A 19,544-nucleotide genomic window follows, 5' to 3' on the forward strand; every position below is an offset into this window, starting at 1 on the left:
GAAGATCGTACGGAACAGCAGACACATTGCACAAAACTTCCGCTCGGCGTAAATGAACGACATCGCTCTTTAAATGAAAGGTAGTGCTTATAACAAAGATTAAGATTCATACATTGTTTGACCAGAAGAGAAGTGGTGAGCATCTTGAGCACGTCTGAGCCTGTAAATTATTGGGTATTAATCGTAAGAAGAGTTACGAAACGGAACGATTACATAAAGTCAGTATTAGGTATGGCGAATACAGGGCTTCGGATAGCTCACACGAAGCGTAAACAGACATGCTCAGAGAACTTAAACGGAAATACTTGGGAGGAAGACGATGTAGTTCTTGTGAAACCCTTTTGAATGTATTGAGAGAACCTGTATTCGTAGTCGACTGTACAACCGTCAAACTGCCACTAAAGTACGTCTCGTGCAGGAGTCATGAAAATAAGAGAGACAACAGAACGTTGAGAGCCACGCACATAGTAATCTTCCCTCGCTCAATACACAGATCGAACCGAAAAGACAATCAATAATATTGGTACGATGTACCCTTCTCCTTACTCTGTACAGTGGCCTGCAGAGTGTGTATGTAGCTGTTTGGTTATTGGATAAATACTTATCTTCCTTTTTTTCACGACGAGTAGTAACAATAACCTATTCCATTTCAGTATCGAATTTCGTCCGACATAATGATTTTCTGCTTCCGTTCCAACGCGCTGCTTTTAACATTCTTTAATCCACTTTACTATCAGAGGACGTCCGACACGTTTCCTCAGGTAATATGGGCCCTGTACAGGTGGAGCAATATTTCTCAGTAGGTTCAAAATGGTTCAAATGCCTCTGAGCACTATGGGACTTAACACATGAGGTCATCAGTCCCCTAGAATTTAGAACTACTTAAACCTAACTAACCTAAGGACATCACACACATCCATGCCTGAGGCAGGATTCGAACCTGCGACCGTAGCAGTCGCTCGGTTCCGGACTGCAGCATCTAGAACCGGTCGCTCACCGCGGCCGGCTTTCTCGGTAGGCCAACCATTTTGTCGTGTGCAAGTGTGCGCGTCGTTTATGAACAACTTTTGCTTGTACAACACTGACAGCTGGAAGTCGTGTTAAGTGAAGATCGTGGGGCGATGAAAGAATTTGGCCATCCAGGAGGGCTAAGTGATGAGTGTAGACAGATAAAACTCTTCTTTATGTCGTAGTGTCTACAAGTTAACGTTGAAGAAAACAGTGACAAACTGTAAGTGACAAACGAAAAACATAAAAGCAAAAACAGTTGCTATTCTGTGTAACCCACTGTAGACATTAAAACAGGATGAGCAGATTAATTTCCAAAATCAAAATATGGGACATAAATTAGTAGTTGAAATGGAAGACATTTTTAGAAACTTTTGTTAATAGGCCTACCATATCTAGTAGATTTGTTGCTTTATGCTACATTATTGGAGAGATCATAAGCTAAACTGAGGGACAATCCCGTAAAATATGGGGCGCCTTATCACCCTATATTAAAATTTTCAGGTCTGTCCTGTTAATACGTAACCCATTTAAGCTCACAAATAATTACTCAACGCCCGTGGTAACTTAACGCTTATTGCCATTAGCAGAAAAATTGTTCTGCTAATGGCTGACCATTGCCCCCAACGGCCAGGTATAAGCGCCCTGTCATATTTCTCTCCCTGAACAAATACAAGCCGGACACGTAGTTCAGAAACAACCCGAAACATGTTACCTTCTCGGCTACCCCGTTCAGTCTAAACAACAGCGCACAGTATATCACATCCTCTTGGTCGGAAACTATTTGGCGCTTCCCAGGTAAACAAAATGTTACCTCATTTTATATGATATCGATTCTGGCAGACACTCATACTTATTGATAATAGCCTTACAATTCTCGGAATGCACCGTCATTTTAAGGGCTGGCTGGACTGCAATTTGAGTGCAATTTTCATTTAGGACGGGCTATACTGTAATCAGTTTTCCTCATTGTTGGTGTCTGCTTTTATTGAATGGCTCTCCACGTTGCGGACATCATACGAAATTAACACGCCCTTTATTAACTGAATCCCTCCAGTAGGCATAACATAAGGTATTTTTCTTTGATATCAGATGCATCCGTGGCCACGTTGCTACTCGCAGCATGTTCATACTGACGTCGAAGGCTGCCTAAATACCCACATGCCTAAATACCTCTCCCTTTGCCTCCATTTAAGCACAGAAGATACATCAGCTACCGTTGCCTGGTAACGCCGCCACAACGTGGTACACATTTGTCGCAAAAAACAGTTTGCAAAGAAATGCCCCCATTGAAATTTCAAACTTACCCCTTTGAGATACTTTTTACTTCATGCAACTATGTTCAGTGATGCTTAAAGTATAGTCATATTATGCAATCGCCCAGTAATTCTTAATGAGCCTGTATTTAACAGCTAGCCATAGCATTTCTTTCGCTGGTTTTGACAAAGGTACAGATCTTAATTTGGCGCATGGATTGATGTCCCGCATTTTTGCCATGGTATAAGATCTACGTCAAAAATTGTCGGTTTACGGTTTTGACGGTAATGCGGAAACCGGATTCTGGCAGATTTGCAAATTATTAATTCTTCACTTTTTGTGTCAATCGTACTTTGAAGGTTTGGATCACCTGTTTCAACAATATAATCACTAAAGCTTCTTTTTATTTTTTAAAAATATGGTCTGGGGTACAAGACAGTAAAAGCAACTTTCACCAAAGAACTACTACAGGACTGCATTAACATTGACACAGCTCCACAGAGGGGCCATTGTTAAACATACCGAAAGATGATGTACGCTGAAGTTACGCAGTAGATATTTTCTGGGAAAAAGAAAAAATAGTTGATTCTACACAGAAAATATTTTCTTACATTCTATGAACTGTAGAGGAAACCAAATAAAGCTGTAATTTACCATCCGTTCAAGAGTCTTTTGTGTACAGCTAATAACAACAGCGCGGTAATTGTTTGGTCTCTAAAAGTTTTTCCCTATTCTGATCCGTCAGTTATTATTGAAATGACGAGATGCTGTCTGTTAGAACATTTTTTATTAAATAATCGGAAAGAATGTGGTTAACGTCAGCCAAAGGTGATGCAACATGTCGTTAAGTATTTGATAAGGCCATGGAAGTGTTTCACAGACCACAGTCGGGGCTCTTTTCCAGTCCCACATTGAGGATTGGCGGCTCTATATTTCCTCTTCATTTGAGTGATTATTTAACCTTCCTTCGTACATGGTCGAAGAATCGCTAAGAAACCTGGTCTCTCACTAAAATACTAATATTTACAAAGTGTTACACTCCATTGGCTACCGTTTGTCAACGTGATAATCAGTGATCCGTTCTGCCTTTTTCCCAAACCATCTCACCTTTCCGAAACTTGTGTAGTTGGGATGGGACGGTTAACAGAGAGTAACATTTATCACCAAGATCCTGACTTATTTGGTTGACATATGCGTACTTCTTATGTCGGTATCCGGCGTGTTGGCAGATTTTGTGCTGACGACTCATATTTGAACTTGACAGAGTCAGTCATTAGTCTCTCATTGCAGAGCAACATTTCCTGCCCTACAGAGAGACAGGCTGCGTTTCTACGTGGTTTCAAGATACTAGCATGGATTATCCAACAGTCTGATGAAACAGATTAGTTACATGACGCACCATATTCCAGACATTGTCGTCGTGTTTAAGGCCGTAGTAGCTCTGCAGGGAGCTTGTTTACCTAACTGAGCATCCAATTCATAACTTCGCTAACCCCGAATCCAGCCTGCACTGGCCTAGCCACTTGACGTGCTCACCGCGTGGCACCTCTGGAGGGTACTTGTAGATGACAGACGCTGTCGACACGGCGTTATACCTCAGCGCGCCCTTGTAAAGGAAGTTCAGATATCGCGCGCAGTTACGTGGGCATAGAGGCAGATGATCGGTGCGTGGAGTACTTCAGAAATTTCCTGTATGTGTATAAGAAGTTTCCATACAGTAAAATTCCATGATAAATACTTGTCCCGGTATCAAGTTCAAAAATGGCTCTGAGCACTATGGGACTTAACTTCTGAGGTCATCAGTCCCCTAGAACTTAGAAATACTTAAACCTAACTAACCTAAGGACATCACACACCTCCATGCCCGTGGCAGGATTCGAATCTGCGACCGTTGCGGTGTTCCAGACTGTAGCGCCTAGAACAGCTCGGCCACACCGGCCGGCCCGGTATCAGGGATTAGGGACAGGCAGCATCAGACCAGCCATAAGACATGTCGCAGTGGGAAACTGGAAGGAAATTCAAAGGAATCATCTCGGCATTCACTTAAGTGATTTAGGAAAATCTAGGAAAATACAAATCTTGATGCCTGGACGGGGATTTTAACCTGTGTCATCCCGTGTCTTACACTAGCACGTAACAGTGCTCACTGACGATCTGATGTATCGCACGCCCATTATATACCCGTATCTGGGTGATTACTTGGTGATCTGCGGACAGTACTAATGCATGCTTGTACCCGTCACAGATCACTGCAATTCAAGTGATTTACGTAACCGTTGATGGTATGTATGAGCTCGAAACTGCGTCTACGTTGGACTGTTTCTTCTAGCTGTTTAACGTATTGTGCCAGTCGTTGTGATTATACGAAATCCTTGTGTCTCAGCAGAGGTCATGTGGCGGCGGAAAAATGAGTGCCCAATGAGTGTGAGATCGAAGTAGGATTCATCAAATAAACTGTCCGGTTATGGCGAATCTTCATTAAAATAATCTCAGAAAATAAGTTACCCTGACTTCAAGCTACTATGAGGTTCATCCTGCAGACTGACAACTAATTAATCACCTGCCTAAGTTGTCGGAGGACAGTATTCGAAAGGTACGTTGTCAGAATATCATTTCACCCATAACGCCGCTCTTCATTGTAGTAGTTCATGTGTACTTGCAAGGGTGACTGCACCTTGTTTTAGTCCTCCTCAGAAACGAATGGAAAAAATCTTTGACAACACGGGAGATCCAATTGGAGTTCTCGAACACGAGATTTCCCCGTAACAGACGGACACTTCGATTCCTCAGCTGCGGAAACATAGAAGAGTCCTGAGAAGAGAGCTCACATGTACGTGGTATTCTTGCAAGCGATCCACTTTTATGTTTGAATGTTTTAATTGAATGACGTGATAATTATGCAAAAGACGGCCAGTGGCTCTAGCTGACGACGCGTGTCTAATATATGGAGATGGTATCTGTTGTTTCGGACATGTCCGAAAGAACAGATACTATCGGTGACGATGCAGCGCTCTAGAAAGAAATGATAATTAAACCAAGACCCTAAGCTGTCGACAGACGTTGATAAACATCAACGGGAACAGTTGAAAATGTGTGCCCCGACCGGGACTCGAACCCGGGATCTCCTGCTTACGTGGCAGACATTCTATCCATCTGAGCCGCCGAGGATAGTGCGACTGCAGGGATTTATCCCTTGCACGCTCCCCGTGAGACTCACATTCCCAACTTAATGTCCACACACTACATTCGTAGTGCCCCTGTCCACTACACCCATTACTCGCGGCAGACAATCTGACTGAGTCCCGTAAGAGTTCGGGCAATGCGTGTGCATCCGCACAGGAGGAGGAGGTCATGGCTGGTTAGCCTTAACTATAGATGGAGATTGTATTAATACCTTCAGCTGCTAACGGGCGTTGATATATGTTACCGGGGACAGGTGAAAATGTGTGCCCCGACCGGGACTCGAACCCGGGATCTCCTGCTTACATGGCAGACGCTCTGTCCATCTGAGCCACCGAGGGCACAGAGGATAGCGCAGCTGCAGGGACTATCTCGCGCACACCTCCCGCGAGACCCACATTCTCAGCTTGTATGTCCACGCGCTACATTCGTAGTGTCCCACCCCAACACACTCATTACTCGTGTAAGACATTCTTGCCAAGTCCCGTAAGAGTTCGGGGAATATGTGTGCATCCGCACAGAAGGAGAAGGTCATTGCCAGTGTTGCCAGAACTATATACTTATATGGAGATGGTTTCTGTTCTGTTCTTTGCGGTGATGAGAAGGCGATCCCACGATTTGCCATTATTAACCATCACGCCGACACTGCAGTAACGAGAAGAATATTTCCTTGTGCTAAGATTCACTTCACCATAAAACAGCTGCACATAAACGGTGTGAGTTTTGGCAGTTCACCTGCTACTAACACTGCCACTTTCGGCTTTTGATTAGGACTAGATCGATGCAGCAACGGTAGCACAACTGTCATCACCAAGGAAGATAGCCACGAAGAAGCAGAAAGTCGCCTTTCACTACAACAACACGGAGCAGAACGAAGAACTGCGGAACGTACCGTAATCATCTTAACAGCTGCAACATTTTTTTCCTCCTTTACTACAGAGTATCTCTTTCGTGAACATATTAAATGGTGTTGAACAAGCAGTTCGCAAGTTTCCCACTGAAACGAGCCACATTCTTTTAAAATCCAAGCCGCCAGCACCAAACATGAGTACAGCTGCACGCGATGGCCTCCGTGCTCTCCGCAACGATCCTCTCACCGTCGTCCTGCCAGCTGACAAGCAAGGCAGTGCTGCCGTCCTAATGGAACGAACCGAATAAGACGCGAAAATCCGTTGAGTGCTGGAGGAAGATACCAAAAACTGCTTTCGTACCAAACATCTTGAATATTGAGGAAGGTTTCAGAGCTTCTCAGGCGGTCATCGCTGAGATAGAGTGTTATTAAGAACCTCCTCCACCAGACCACCCACGATCTATGGTCTGCCGGAAGTATGAGGAGGATACACCTTTAAGGCCTATAGTGAGCACCATCGTATCGCCGACCTATAGGCTTGCAAAGCATTTGGCCAGCCTCCTCTCGTCGCACGTTGGGCACTGTGCGCACCACATAAAGAATACGGCCGACTTTGCCGATCGAATTAAAGGGCTACACCTTGGTCAAGGAGATATCTTTAGTTTTGATGTGGTTTCCTTGTCCACGTGTGGACTCTATAGACTTCTTGTCTCGTCTCTCTGACGACACCACCGTGGGCTTATTTAAACATGCCCTGACGACATCATATTTCTTACGTGCTGAAGAATATTTCAGCCAGACAGACGGCTTCGCGATGGGGAGCCTTTATCTCCAGTTGCAGCGAACCTCTTTATGGAGCGTCTCGAGGGCATAGCCTTGGACACAGCTTGTGCAAAGCCTGATTTTTTTTATCGCTACGCCAACGATGATTTGGCGTCCTCATGTCCTCATGGACATGAAAAGCTGGAAAAGATACTGGAACACATCAACAGCGTCCACGACTACATATAGATGGAAGTAGAGAAGGATGGTTCCTTGTCGTTTCTGGACGTCCTTGTCCGTCGTAAACTCAACGGCTGTCTCCGTCACAGCACAACCACCATAAGCCCACCCACACGGATAGGCATCTGCACGCCACCAGGTAGCACCAACCAGCACAGAAACGGTCTGTTCTGAAGACCTTAGTGCATTTAGCTGAAACCGTCGCAGACGTCGAAAACTTGCCAAGGAAACTTGGCCACTTACGTAAGGTTTTTTTCAAGGGAAACTGTTACAACAAGAGACAAATTTCGAAAGCAGTTGCATCTAAGTCACGAAAGCAGAAAGCCTCCGAAGAAGACATGAAATAGATTGCGATTTTACTAATTTGTGGCTCAATAACAGGAAGATTAGCCGGCTCCTGAAGTGACATAAAATCGACAGTCTTTAGACCCTCCAGCAAAGAGCCGGCAACTAATGAAGCATGTGAAAGACTAAGTAAGCATCAGAACACCTTGAATATACAAAATACCGTGTGGGTGTGGGTAGTTTCATGTCGGTCAGACTGTCCGCGCTATTGAACAGCGCCGTATTAGAACATTAAAAGTGTTTCCACATACGCTGTCCCGAAAAATCAGCTGTAGCGGAACAGGGAGTGGAAAGCGGACACCGAATTGCATCCGACGAGACTTCTGTTACTAAACGGACCAACGGCATCTGGTATAGCATAATAAACGAAGCTATAGAAACCAAAATATCGAACACCACCCTCATTAAAGACGGTGGATTGCAGCTGAGTATGGCCTGGGATCCTGTGATTTGGGAGTTGAAGCGGATGCGTCGGTAGCACCACCAAAACTTTACCATATATGCTGCTGGACTGAGCACCAGAGACGTCACTGGTGACAGTGCGGCTATATAAGCACGACAGCGGCATCCACACGACAATCAGCCACTTGACAATGGCTCTCAAGAGGAGATGTGTACCGAAAGCTCGTGGACAGTTAACCACTTGCCGCACTTGAATATTTTATTAAAGTGTTAGGTGAGCACGCGCACACATACTCATTAAGTCTCTCTTCATCGCTTTGCCTCCGTATTCCCGTAGCCTACATTTGCGAAAGCAAGAGCTGCTGATCCCCTCGGTGCTTGTGATTGTGCTGAAAATGGAATCATGGTAACTTTCAACGTGATGTGGTTCATTCTGAGTGAGATTTTGGGGTGAAATTTACATGATATTTGATTCGTTCTTACCCACAGGAAAGTTTCATGGAAGCCTAATTAAGTGATCATTATATTAAGGGAACACGTCCATAGTAAAGTTCGCGCACGATACAGAGCAGACCATAGTCGTCCATTAAAACGCAAGCCATCAGCTACTCTTTGTGTGTGCGTGTGCGTTGCGCGCGTTGCGTTTGTGTGTGTGTGTGTGTGTGTGTGTGTAGGAATGCGGGATGGTGGGGGGGGGGGGGGGGGCATTGCCCAGGTGTTGACTACGACCGTACGAACGTGGCGCTTAATTTCGCATTCGTACATTCCCAAGATTTGTCTGCGCGTAATTAGACCGCAGCCTTGCCACTCTCATTATTTAAATTATTTAACAGCAATTAGTCCGTAATCCGTTCTGTGACCAACTTTTAATGGACTGCAGAATTATGTTAATTACTTTCTCAGTTCTGCGACGAACTGACATGAAACAATGCTGCGGACAGTTTCACATACAAACAGCCATTGTGCTAAAACATTCCATAACAAGAAGTTATAAAAGAATTGTGGCCTATAAACACTTTAATTAATATAGTTAATTATTTTTATTCTCACCTGTTTGTCGATAAATTCTCAGTCCAGTATTTTTTTTTTTTTTTTTCCTCGCACGCTACCGTAGCTGTTGCGTAGAGTTGCGTAGGCGTTTTTAAGGTTCTTACTGTAATACTTCAGAACCCGTATGTTTCGTGCATGGTATGTTTAACTGTTATGAAAAATATCTTTTATAAATGGTCTTTGTTCAAGCAGGGCTAGTATATCATGTAACACACACGATCTGCTGTTTTCAAAAAGTTTCACAGAGCCTACTGCACATACCACAGTCCCACGAGAACCAAAAACTAATTAATTCCACAAATTAGCTGGAATTGACGTTATCTCCATAAAATACACGACGGACTTAGACAAGTAGATATTTTTCTCTTAACTCTATCGCGTTGTTTGAGGTTACCAGGGGCCGATAATACGGAACAGGTCTTGGCTGGCGCAACTCATTTGCGTTAATCAACGTTTAATTCTCTTGCACAAAAAAAAAGATTCAAGTGGCTCTGAGCACTATGGGACTCAACTTCTGAGGCCATCAGCCCCCTAGAACTTAGAACTACTTACACCTAACTAACCTAAGGACATCACACACACCCATGCCCGAGGCAGGATTCGAACCTGCGATCGTAGCGGTCTCGCGGTTCCAGACTGTAGCACCTAGAACCGCACGGCCACTCCAGCCGGCCTCTCTTGCACATTACTGTGGATTTAAAATTTTAATTTGGTCTTCCAAGTATATTTGTTAGTCTACACACACACACACACACACACTCACACAAGCCGCGCGCTCACATGTGATCGCCAGTACAGTTTTTATCGTTGACAAGCAATGAAACTGTACCTGAAGTAAATAACATGAGCAATCTGCGAGAAAACTATCCACATGTATTTGCCGCATTCAGAGAATTCATACTCTTTGTATGGATCTGTCATCTCATATAAATCCTCTTCATTGTCATTGAAGATGATGTGTTATAGTGTGAAAATAGACGGAGGAAGACTGATGCATGATATACGACATACACTGTCCGCCCACAAAGTTCCTGGCGCGTACGCGACGTGAGCGCAGCAAGTACGTTAGCTGCCTGAACCAACAATGTTAAACGGCAGATGTGATTCCTACCAGTCGACGTTGTTGTGTCGCGAATCGCAGTGGGGCAGTACTTACAAATCATGGGTCCAGTAATGTTCCAGAACGTTTTCGAGAACAGAAGAGTGTGTGCGAAGCTGGTCCTGCACAACGTGCATCGCGAGTAGAAACGACGACGCATGGACATCCGACGCGACTTGACTAATTGTAAACTGCAGAACTCGGACAGCTCTATTCTGGAAAAAATCTTCGCGGGTGACGAGACGTGGTGCTATCAATACGAATCTATCACAAATCGACAAAGTGCATAAATCCACGTGAAGGGTCGACGGTTTGACGACATGACTGAAATACAAGCCAATGTGCTGCGTGAGCTGAACACCAAAGGATTTTCTGGCAGTTTGACCTTGTTATATGAACGTTCTGTGTGTTTTTACCGAGTGGGACGGGGGCGACTATGTAGCGTGGTACACTTGAAACGTTAAACCCACCATCTCAACATTTCTCTGTTTTTGATTTGTCCAGTATCGAAACTTTTGAGACTGACGGAGTTATATATGGGCCATTGCGCACAATACCACTTCACACAACTCTGCTAGGTCACGTTGAAGAAATCAATTTAATAAGGATTTACCTATTGCCTTTCCTTTCGAAAATGATCGTTTCATTCGACAGAGCGAGAATGTTGAAAAGTACATGGTGTCAGTGGCGGTGTGTCCTACTGCACTCCATGAGGAATCTAAAGCTATGGGAGCCTTCCCGTAACATAAACACTTTATCCCTGCCCGCAGTTCACGGAGTTTGGTCGGTGTTGAGTATAAGTTACACACGGGTCGCCCGATGACGTTCCCAGTGTGCTTAATAGGATTTGTCGGGTGACATGGAGAAAGGGCACATAAGCATCCTTAGGTCCGTGGAGTGTTCCTCAAATACTTACATCAGAATTCACGAGGAAATGCATTTACTGTCTTCCTGAAGATGCAGGTCGCTTGCAAACCGTGCAGATGAGCAAGTGGATTTAGAGCTCTAGAAAGAAGAATCCTGAATCGTTTGCTGGTGAGAAATAATGGCAGACCTTATCCGTGCCCCCATTTAGTCTCATGTAAGCAACTCCTACGTTTTCCACGAGAATATCTCTACCACATGTCTGATGGTGTCCTGTCGATAGCACGTCCACGGTGGATAGCCCCATCACTTCGTGAGAGCCGGCCAAGGTGGCCGAGCAGTTCTAGGCGTTACAGTCTGGAACGCGCGACCGCTGGTTCGAATCCTGCCTCGGGCATGGATGTGTGTGTTGTCCTTAGGTTAGTTAGGTTTAAGTAGTTCTAAGTTCTAGGGGACTGATGACCTCAGAAGTTAAGTCCCATAGTTCTCAGAGCCATTTGAACCATTTGTACTTCGTGAGAATAAAGAGCTAGTTGTGCTTCATAAGAAAGATATTTTCTAAATCCCTTTGGTTATTCGTGAATAATCTTTTTCTTCGAAGTGATTCGTAATATTAGCACAGTATATGTTCCACAATCCTACTGCAAATAGACGTTAGTGATATGGGTCTGTAATTCAAGCGGATTACTCCTGAACGGTGAAGGCTAGTATCAATTTACTAACACTTTGGATTGTATTATTAACAACCTGTAACCATGTTATTTCATCTTTTATCAGTTTATTCACGCTAGACTTTTATTTAATATGGACAGTAAAAGCTGTAATCGATTTGATGGCAGTTTAGAACAAAGTGCATTTAATACTGTGGTAACTTTTGTTCGCCAAATGGAATTACTTGTCACAACGATTTTCTGTTCTCTTTTTTTCTGTATGGGAGTAGATTTGGTGTTAAGCCAACTTATGAGGAGTAGAGAAGAGACGTCTGAAACGAAAGAGACGTCTTTCGTAAGCGCGACGGATGAGTTAGCTTCGGGTGAAGCCAGCGCCAAACAAAGGGTAGCTGTTGTTAGAGGCCCGAAGCTCATTTAAGAGGAACCGTTATAGAAGCCGCGGGTAAATATTTGTACGCGTATTTTTGTGGCTGGGTAATGACGTTTTCTCAATTCTCTGGCTCATCAGCAGCTACTCTCTTGCCCTCACGACTTTACTGTCGGTATGGCTGTTGCCTGGTGAGTGGTGCAATTAGGAGTATGTTTCTCGCGAGTTTCTTCATCGAGTGTATTTGAAACTAGACGATATCCGTCCGCTGGAGGCCATTAAGAGTGATGGGGTCGGCGCGTTTTGTGTTGCGAAGCATAAATATCCCATCGACCCTTTTATTCGGCTGCAGAATTACGTTTAAACGTCCTAATTGCCGCGTTTCATGTGCTGATAATACACTTTCCGTTTCTTTAATTAACCATTATTACACTCCTGGAAATTGAAATAAGAACACCGTGAATTCATTGTCCCAGGAAGGGGAAACTTTATTGACAATTTCCTGGGGTCAGATACATCACATGATCACACTGACAGAACCACAGGCACATAGACACAGGCAACAGAGCATGCACAATGTCGGCACTAGTACAGTGTATATCCACCTTTCGCAGCAATGCAGGCTGCTATTCTCCCATGGAGACGATCGTAGAGATGCTGGATGTAGTCCTGTGGAACGGCTTGCCATGCCATTTCCACCTGGCGCCTCAGTTGGACCAGCGTTCGTGCTGGACGTGCAGACCGCGTGAGACGACGCTTCATCCAGTCCCAAACATGCTCAATGGGGGACAGATCCGGAGATCTTGCTGGCCAGGGTAGTTGACTTACACCTTGTAGAGCACGTTGGGTGGCACGGGATACATGCGGACGTGCATTGTCCTGTTGGAACAGCAAGTTCCCTTGCCGGTCTATGAATGGTAGAACGATGGGTTCGATGACGGTTTGGATGTACCGTGCACTATTCAGTGTCCCCTCGACGATCACCAGTGGTGTACGGCCAGTGTAGGAGATCGCTCCCCATACCATGATGCCGGGTGTTGGCCCTGTGTGCCCCGGTCGTATGCAGTCCTGATTGTGGCGCTCACCTGCACGGCGCCAAACACGCATACGACCATCATTGGCACCAAGGCAGAAGCGACTCTCATCGCTGAAGACGACACGTCTCCATTCGTCCCTCCATTCACGCCTGTCGCGACACCACTGGAGGCGGGCTACACGATGTTGGGGCGTGAGCGGAAGACGGCCTAACGGTGTGCGGGACCGTAGCCCAGCTTCATGGAGACGGTTGCGAATGGTCCTCGCCGATACCCCAGGAGCAACAGTGTCCCTAATTTGCTGGGAAGTGGCCGTGCGGTCCCCTACGGCACTGCGTAGGATCCTACGGTCTTGGCGTGCATCCGTGCGTCGCTGCGGTCCGGTCACAGGTCGACGGGCACGTGCACCTTCCGCCGACCACTGACGACAACATCGATGTACTGTGGAGACCTCACGCCCCACGTGTTGAGCAATTCGGCGGTACGTCCACCCGGCCTCCCGCATGCCCACTATACGCCCTCGCTCAAAGTCCGTCAACTGCACATACGGTTCACGTCCACGCTGTCGCAGCATGCTACCAGTGTTAAAGACTGCGATGGAGCTCCGTATGCCACGGCAAACTGGCTGACACTGACGGCGGCGGTGCACAAATGCTGCGCAGCTAGCGCCATTCGACGGCCAACACCGCGGTTCCTGGTGTGTCCGCTGTGCCGTGCGTGTGATCATTGCTCGTACAGCCCTCTCGCAGTGTCCGGAGCAAGTATGGTGGGTCTGACACACCGGTGTCAATGTGTTCTCTTTTCCATTTCCAGGAGTGTATTTTGGTATGAATGCGTCATCAGAACAGGAACGATGTTTGTGTAATACAGGTTAGTTGCAGTGAGCTCATGACAACTGCGTTCACGATAAAAATAGTTAATTTTATTTAAACAAATATCACAAAAGAATAAATTTTACTGCTCGAAATTATTCTGTGCGATACCTGGAACAATAACCTAATGATTAGAAGCCAACAAGTAGCAAAATATTTCAAAAATGTCAGCCGATCCGTTGGAGACCGTAGGGTTGGGTTGGATTGGGTTAGGTTTGGTTTGGTTGGGTTGATTTGATTCGATTTGATATGGTGAAAATGACCAAACAGCGAGGTCATCGGTCTCATCGGATTATGGAAGGATGGGGAAGGAAGTCGGCCGTGCCCTTTCAAAGGAACCATCCCGCCATTTGCCTGAAGCGATGTAGGGAAATCACGGAAAACCTAAATCAGAATGGCCGGACGCGGGAGTGAACCGTAGTCCTCCCCAATGCGAGCCCAGTGTGCTAGCCACTGCGCCATCTCGCTCGGTAGAGAGCAATGCCCCCCCATGAACCATGGACCTTGCCGTTGGTGGGGAGGCTTGCGTGCCTCAGCGATACAGATAGCCGTACAGTAGGTGCAACCACAACGGAGGGGTATCTGTTGAGAGGCCAGACAAACGTGTGGTTCCTGAAGAGGGGCAGCAGCCTTTTCAGTAGTTGCAAGGGCAACAGTCTGGATGATTGACTGATCTGGCCTTGTAACAATAACCAAAACGGCCTTGCTGTGCTGGTACTGCGAACGGCTGAAAGCAAGGGGAAACTACAGCCGTAATTTTTCCCGAGGGCATGCAGCTTTACTGTATGATTACATGATGATGGCGTCCTCTTGGGTAAAATATTCCGGAGGTAAAATAGTCCCCCATTCGGATCTCCGGGCGGGGACTACTCAAGAGGATGTCGTTATCAGGAGAAAGAAAACTGGCGTTCTACGGATCGGAGCGTGGAATGTCAGATCCCTTAATCGGGCAGGTAGGTTAGAAAATTTAAAAAGGGAAATGGATAGGTTGAAGTTAGATATAGTGGGAATTAGTGAAGTTCGGTGGCAGGAGGAACAAGACTTCTGGTCACGTGACTACAGGGTTATAAACACAAAATCAAATAGGGGTAATGCAGGAGTAGGTTTAATAATGAATAGGAAAATAGGAATGCGGGTAAGCTACTACAAACACCATAGTGAACGCATTATTGTGGCCAAGATAGATACGAAGCCCACGCCTACTACAGTAGTACAAGTTTATATGCCAACTAGCTCTGCAGATGACGAAGAAATTGAAGAAATGTATGATGAAATAAAAGAAATTATTCAGATTGTGAAGGGAGACGAAAATTTAATAGTCATGGGTGACTGGAATTCGAGTGTAGGAAAAGGGAGAGAAGGAAACATAGTAGGTGAATATGGATTGGGGGACAGAAATGAAAGAGGAAGCCGCCTGGTCGAATTTTGCACAGAGCACAACATAATCATAACTAACACTTGGTTTAAGAATCATGAAAGAAGGTTGTATACGTGGAAGAATCCTGGAGATACTAGAAGGTATCAGATAGATTATATAATGGTAAGACAGAGATTTAGGAACCAGGTTTTAAATTGTAAGACATTTCCAGGGGCAGATGTGGACTCTGACCACAATCTATTGGTTATGACCTGTAGATTAAAACTGAAGAAACTGCAAAAAGGTGGGAATTTAAGGAGATGGGACCTGGATAAACTAAAAGAACCAGAGGTTGAACAGAGATTCAGGGAGAGCATAAGGGAGCAATTGACAGGAATGGGGGAAATAAATACAGTAGAAGAAGAATGGGTAGCTTTGAGGGATGAAGTAGTGAAGGCAGCAGAGGATCAAGTAGGTAAAAAGACGAGGGCTAGTAGAAATCCTTGGGTAACAGAAGAAATATTGAATTTAATTGATGAAAGGAGAAAATATAAAAATGCAGTAAGTGAAACAGGCAAAAAGGAATACAAACGTCTCAAAAATGAGATCGACAGGAAGTGCAAAATGGCTAAGCAGGGATGGCTAGAGGACAAATGTAAGGATGTAGAGGCCTATCTCACTAGGGGTAAGATAGATACCGCCTACAGGAAAATTAAAGAGACCTTTGGAGATAAGAGAACCACTTGTATGAATATCAAGAGCTCAGATGGAAACCCAGTTCTAAGCAAAGAAGGGAAAGCAGAAAGGTGGAAGGAGTATATAGAGGGTCTATACAAGGGCGATGTACTTGAGGACAATATTATGGAAATGGAAGAGGATGTAGATGAAGATGAAATGGGAGATATGATACTGCGTGAAGAATTTGACAGAGCACTGAAAGACCTGAGTCGAAACAAGGCCCCCGGAGTAGACAATATTCCATTGGAACTACTGACGGCCGTGGGAGAGCCAGTCCTGACAAAACTCTACCATCTGGTGAGCAAGATGTATGAAACAGGCGAAATACCCTCAGACTTCAAGAAGAATATAATAATTCCAATCCCAAAGAAAGCAGGTGTTGACAGATGTGAAAATTACCGAACTATCAGCTTAATAAGTCACAGCTGCAAAATACTAACACGAATTCTTTACAGACGAATGGAAAAACTAGTAGAAGCCAACCTTGGGGAAGATCAGTTTGGATTCCGTAGAAACACTGGAACACGTGAGGCAATACTGACCTTACGACTTATCTTAGAAGAAAGATTAAGGAAAGGCAAACCTACGTTTCTAGCATTTGTAGACTTAGAGAAAGCTTTTGACAATTTGACTGGAATACTCTCTTTCAAATTCTAAAGGTGGCAGGGGTAAAATACAGGGAGCGAAAGGCTATTTACAATTTGTACAGAAACCAGATGGCAGTTATAAGAGTCGAGGGACATGAAAGGGAAGCAGTGGTTGGGAAGGGAGTAAGACAGGGTTGTAGCCTCTCCCAGGTGTTGTTCAATCTGTATATTGAGCAAGCAGTAAAGGAAACAAAAGAAAAATTCGGAGTAGGTATTAAAATTCATGGAGAAGAAATAAAAACTTTGAGGTTCGCCGATGACATTGTAATTCTGTCGGAGACAGCAAAGGACTTGGAAGAGCAGTTGAATGGAATGGACAGTGTCTTGAAAGGAGGATATAAGATGACCATCAACAAAAGCAAAACAAGGATAATGGAATGTAGTCTAATTAAGTCGGGTGATGCTGAGGGAATTAGATTAGGAAATGAGGCACTTAAAGTAGTAAAGGAGTTTTGCTATTTGGGGAGCAAAATAACTGATGATGGTCGAAGTAGAGAGGATATAAAATGTAGGCTGGCAATGGCAAGGAAAGCGTTTCTGAAGAAGAGAAATTTGTTAACATCGAGTATAGATTTAAGTGTCAGGAAGTATTTCTGAAAGTATTCGTATGGAGTGTAGCCATGTATGGAAGTGAAACATGGACGATAAATAGTTTGGACAAGAAGAGAATAGAAGCTTTCGAAATGTGGTGCTACAGAAGAATGCTGAACATTAGATGGGTAGATCACATAACTAATGAGGAAGTATTGAATAGGATTGGGGAGAAGAGAAGTTTGTGGCACAACTTGACCAGAAGAAGGGATCGGTTGGTAGGACATGTTCTGAGGCATCAAGGGATCACCAATTTAGTATTGGAGGGCAGCGTGGAGGGTAAAAATCGTAGAGGGAGACCAAGAGATGAATACACTAAGCAGATTCAGAAGGATGTAGGTTGCAGTAGGTACTGGGAGATGAAAAAGCTTGCACAGGATAGAGTAGCATGGAGAGCTGCATCAAACCAGTCTCAGGACTGAAGACCACAACAACAACAACAACTCAAATTGCCAGCAAGGTTTTGATCATGCATTTTTTTAACAATCATGAAGGCACAAGTAATAACATGTGCTCATTTGAGAGCTAAGCAGCAAAATTGTTAATTAATTCTTTAAAAAATACGGAAGAGAGACTCAGGTTGCGAAAACGAAAGAACACTTGAAAACATTAAAATATTGGGAAAGGAGTTCGAAGTTCAGAAACATAACTCAAGAAAAGTTAAATCATTTTGCATTTCTCGTTGCAAATACAGCAGGAGCAGTCTCACTTTGAAACTTTTGTTATCTACAAGTAATGTCAGTTGAAAGTCTTAACCTGTGTTGTTGCAGCTGAACATACATGATGGACAGGGACCCGCATTTGTGGGATAATGCAGTTAGGGATTAAGCTATTCGGGCAGCATCTACGACTATGCTTTGATCTCCAGTTTGCCAGTACTTCTCTCATACTGGGTTTTCAACCCATGGAGGTGAACTGGGAGGAGCTTGAAAACCTGGCAGCTAATTGAGTTCACTGGAAGAAGTTTGTTGCCCGATATGCTACCTAGCACTGGAGGAACTGAGTCTAAGTCCCTCTTCCTTTCCAGTTTCCACACAACCTGTCTCATGCATACCTTCGTCGTCTGTCACCTGGTGAACGAGAGGAGATTGCAAAAAAATGTTGCGATTTTAGATGATACATGTAATTTGATCGTTTGAGGGGTTTATTGATAAACTGAGTTGGAGTAGTAACGAACTGTTCAGCAGCAGAAATAGGAAGTAAATATTCAGAAACGTATAACCTTACCTTCTTTTAAAAATAAAAAAGAATCATGATGTTGATGTAGAGCAATGTACAAAGAAGAAATATTGTAAAAGTGTTACGTAACTAGCAGAATTTATTGATAGATCGTTAAGCGCACATTACTGAAATTGGCAAACAGTTGGTATTAAAGTCTAGTCGTAAAGATACATGTAAAAAAACAAGCTCAGTGATGTGAAACTGTTGCATCAATTTTACTTATACGACATTCCATTTTGTAAGTGTCCTACGCTTTTGATATATCAACATTTCCTTAACGGGAAAGAAGAAATACTTTGCTACATCAGCTAGAACGAATACCTAAATTTGTGAGTACTTACAAAGTAATTTTGATTTTTTGTTTTTATATTGACTTTGTATTGAAACTTTAGGACGTATTTTATGATTCTGTCGGTTCGCGAACAGGAATTGCTTTTGTTGTTGTATGCCAGGTTAATTTATTTGGGAGTTGTTATTTACCTGTGTCGGCCCTATACGGAGGATAACTGACAGTAGAGAACCTTGAAGCTTATCATGACTTTCACTTAATCATATTGCCCCACTTCGATTTTTGTTGATTAATTCGTTATCTTCTCAGACTTTTTTATATACAATTTCGTAATTTGCGTGTGGGAGTGCCACCTACAAAACGTATAGGCATACGATACAAACCTTATCTGTATTCAGGTTTGCTTGATAATGCTGTTGCTCTTTCCCTTCGGCGTTCAGCACCTTCTCCGTAGCATAGAGGAAGAAAAAGAGGAAAAAATTCGAATTCTGTTGCTTGACTAGTTTCCTGTCTTTACATCCCAAAACTTAGTCACAATATTTTGGCTCTCTGGCTGTGTTATCGGTCTCGAACAAACATGTCTGTAATGTCTTGTGAAATTCTCTGTGACATGGACTGCCGTTCTTTGCTATTGTTTGATACCTGGTGATTTGTGGACAGTGTGAATTTTAAGTGTGTCAGCAGTTTCTGGCAAACAGTC

General features: G+C 44.2%; 1 protein-coding gene and 1 non-coding gene across 4 annotated transcripts in view; one reads left to right on the top strand and one right to left on the bottom strand.

Annotated features, from left to right (window-relative positions):
• LOC126482282 (patj homolog) overlaps positions 1-19,544 on the top strand; it is a 520,071-nt gene that overhangs the window by 174,343 nt on the left and 326,184 nt on the right. The window lies entirely within an intron of this gene.
• Positions 5,713-5,787, bottom strand: Trnat-ugu (transfer RNA threonine (anticodon UGU)). Its single transcript has one exon. It is a non-coding gene; the product is annotated as a tRNA-Thr (tRNA).

Source organism: Schistocerca serialis, chromosome 5, assembly GCF_023864345.2.
Source record: "Schistocerca serialis cubense isolate TAMUIC-IGC-003099 chromosome 5, iqSchSeri2.2, whole genome shotgun sequence".
Lineage (NCBI taxonomy): Eukaryota > Metazoa > Arthropoda > Insecta > Orthoptera > Acrididae > Schistocerca > Schistocerca serialis.